We start from the raw sequence: 3,830 nt of genomic DNA, 5'->3' as shown, positions 1-3,830 counted from the left end.
TTGAAAGATAAATCTTTACACTACAATAATCACAAATTTCTTTTTTATGTCTCAACAGCTCCCAAGCACTCTTTCCATTGAAATTTCCTATATTTTTAATTGTCCACCAAGATTTATCTCCTTGGTTAACTAGTTTTAGCTGGCCTATGATATTCCTAATATGTGCAACTACATACTTAGAAACAAAATTCTCCATGACTTCAAAACTCCATCCATGCTCTGTGAGAAATTCATCAATATCTTTCATTATATGATAAGTATTTACAACAATTTGATGTTAGTAAAGAGGACCTAATTTAGTTCAATTTTCATACCAAATGTTAGAGGTACCTTCTTTAGGTTTCTCCCCATAAGACCTGCTTAATCTTATCTTCATTTTCCAACATGTATTTTCTCACCTGAGAGCCTCCTTTTCATTCCACAAGTGCTAAAATTTATTTCTTAAAATACTTGTTCCAAAAAAAAAAGGCCACATATTGTTTTGTGTTCTGAATTTTACCATAGTTTAGCATACAAAGTCTCAGATTCTTCAGACATAAATCTAAAACCCAATCCTTCTTCTTACTTTGGAAGGCATACTTTATTCCATGCTGACCATTGCTTGATTCTCCCTAATTACTTATTACTTTAGAAATATTTAGAAAAAATTCTACCAAGTTATTTAGTGACATAAATAGTAGGGACAATGGTAAAACGAACATATGTAGGAGTACTTTGCCAGACACTAGGAATGAAAACTTCTTTAACTTTACTAGATAACATCTTACCTTTCCAGGCCTGTAGTTTCCATTTTACTTTTTCTATCAGTTCTGCATAATGTTCCTTTCTTTTCCTGGTGTGTATCATGGGGCATCCTAGGTACTTCATAGGAAAATAGTCCTTCATCCCCAAACATTGTTCAACCATGATTATTGTATTCCCTGTTACATTTTGGGGATAGAAAATAAGCTCTTTTTTATGTTTACCTTCTGTTTAGATTGCCTCTCATATTTTTTTAAAATCTTTATAATCTTCTTTAAAGAAAATTCATTAGCACCATAAGGGCTCAAATTCAATTCCCAACTGAGACAAATATTAGGTTAATTCTTTCCATATATTCTAGCGTTGTTAGATAGAGTTACCTAGTACTTATTGCTGGTAATAGGTGGTAGGTATCTTGGCGGAATTAGTTGAGGTGCACGCAATGGTTAGTAATAAGTAGAAACTTGGGACCTAAATTCAATATAACCACTTCTTTAAAGGACTCATGAGAAATTCAAAATTTAAGAAACTTAAAAATTCTATTAAAATTTGGTGAATTAGTGTGACATGTCACATAGAAGAGGGCATGATCAAACCCAGTTCTAGGAAGATGTTCAATTTCAGCATGAGCAAATAAACCTTAAAACTCAACATTAAATAGAACTCTATCAAGTCTCGCAAATATACAATCATCCCCAACCCTACCATTCCACTAAGTAATAGGGTTATCCTTAAGATTTATTTGAGCAATATCACATGAATTAATAAATTTTAAAAATCATCAATATCACTATTTTTAATAAAATAACATCTTATCTTTTCTTCCCCATTCAACACATAATTAAAGTCTCCACTAATCAAACATAGGATATTTAATCCCTAAGTGACATTAAACAAATTATTTTATAGCTCCAGCCTTAGAGTACTATCATATTTAGCATACACCAAAGCTTTGTAGATTGAGGAACCAGAAGATTAGTCCAGTAATTTTAAGGTTAGTTGTTGATCAGAATCATCAATTAATGTTCCATCAAAATCGTGACTGATAAATACCCAAATATTCCCATTTAAGTTGTGATGAGAAAATTTTATCTTGAATTTAGATTTATATCTATTGATATTTCTACTATGCTGAAAAGTTCTCTAAGGCCTCAAAAGTAAAATTATGAAAGTTGTGCAACATTTGCAAGCTTTAGAAATCTTTCTGTGACTTTACCGACCTTATGTTCCATATAAAAGCTTTCATTATTTACTACTTTGATGTGATATCACCTTCCTCTTTGATTGCACCCTGACTGATTGAGAAGCCTCTCTATTCCCTTATTTTTCCTACTTGGTTGATTTAATCACCTTAATAGTCCTTGGATAAAGATCTACGTCATTAATAATTGCTTCTTAATTTATTTCACACTCTACTTCTTATCTTTCTTTTCTCTTCCTCTATATTCTCTATTTTATCTACCAAATTATGAGTGTCTATATCATGCAAAGTTTTATTGGGAGATTCTATAGCACCAAGTATAGTTAAGGATTCATCTAACTTGATTCTTCTTCTTGCAAGCTACTACTTTCTTCTGAGGTTGTTACTATCAACCTTATATGCTTACTGATATTGCCTTCCTATTTTGTAATGTAGTCTAGTGCACTTTCATCAGATCCAACAATACCAAATCCATCCTTATCATCAATAAAGTCTTCTTCTTTCTTGATGTCTATTTTACCATTACTCTGCTCATTGCTTCATTATTGTTGTTTCGTAAGGACTTTTAGAGATGTTGCAATTTCTTTCTCATGATCTTTAGGGAATGGTTTGATATCCACTCCTAGTGGACTGAATAGTTATAGCTGTCTTAATGCCCTTATTCCTATTTATTCAATTTACTTTATGGGCCTATTCTCCATCTTCAATTTTTTTGTTGTGTCTTTTGACTTTTTTTATTTGCAATTTTCGCTATTGTGCTATCATATTTAAAGACTGTTATTGTTGTTGTACTGTTTTTACATTTTTGTTTCACTCTTTATTACTTGCATGAGCTACATTTTCTTTTGTATTATTATTTGTGCTTATATATACCTGTTGCCATTAACTTCATCTTGTAAAATATCAAATGAATTAGGATTTGTAATTTCTTTGTTGGGAGTAGTTGCTTCTATAATGGATGCTCTCATCAACCCTTCTGCACCTCTCTCAATTCTGAATCTCGTGCGGGTAGGGTTCTATTTTATAAGGACTACTTTCCCATTAATATTCCTAGGTACTTCATCCTTTTCATTCACATCTTCTTCAGTTTTATCCTCTTGCACATGCCTCTTTAACTCTGGATGCAAAGTCTTGCATTTTGTTTCTTCATCAACCTAAATTTTATAGGTATGACAGTATTTATAAAGCATATCGTATTGGATCTTTATATCTTGTATTCTTGTTTTTTTTATCATACTATTCACCTCTTTTATCTCCACATATTAAGATAACTTAGCAGTTAAATCCACTTGAACCTCAACCTTCACATAACTAGGGCGAGTTTTGTTAATAGCATCCATATCCAAGTGAATAGGCTTACCAACAACAACTGCCATAGAAATAAGTGATTCTTTCACATATAAGATAGGGAATAGATCAGGGAAAGAAATCTAAGCCATTTCATGGGTTATATTCTCATCTGGTTTACACTTAACATTATAAATAAGAGGTCTTATTTGATATTCTACTCCATCCTTAGCAGTAATGTAATACACATTCTGAAATGATGGTCATTTCCTTGATTTATGCAAATTTCTGGTATTTCGAGCCTTCCCACAGCTACTATAGGTCATTTATAACTTGCCAGAACTGTTGGTTTAGTTATCAAATAGTTCATCTTGATTTTAGGATTATTTTTATATTTTGGATCTTTCGCTATTAAGAAATTGATCTCGGACCAAAACTCCTTGTAAACAACCTCAGATGAGAATTCAGACAACACTATCAGCTTTGGAACATTGATTTTAGGATAGGGGGACCCTTGGTTCAGGTCTTAAGGTTTCCAGACTCATTTTGGGCTATTGGGTGGATTAATAAAAATAGAACAATAGGAGTGGCCCCCCCATAT

This window comes from Capsicum annuum, chromosome 5 (genome assembly GCF_002878395.1).
Source record: "Capsicum annuum cultivar UCD-10X-F1 chromosome 5, UCD10Xv1.1, whole genome shotgun sequence".
NCBI classification, from domain to species: Eukaryota; Viridiplantae; Streptophyta; class Magnoliopsida; order Solanales; family Solanaceae; genus Capsicum; species Capsicum annuum.
Note: the sequence above shows the minus strand (reverse complement) of the source record.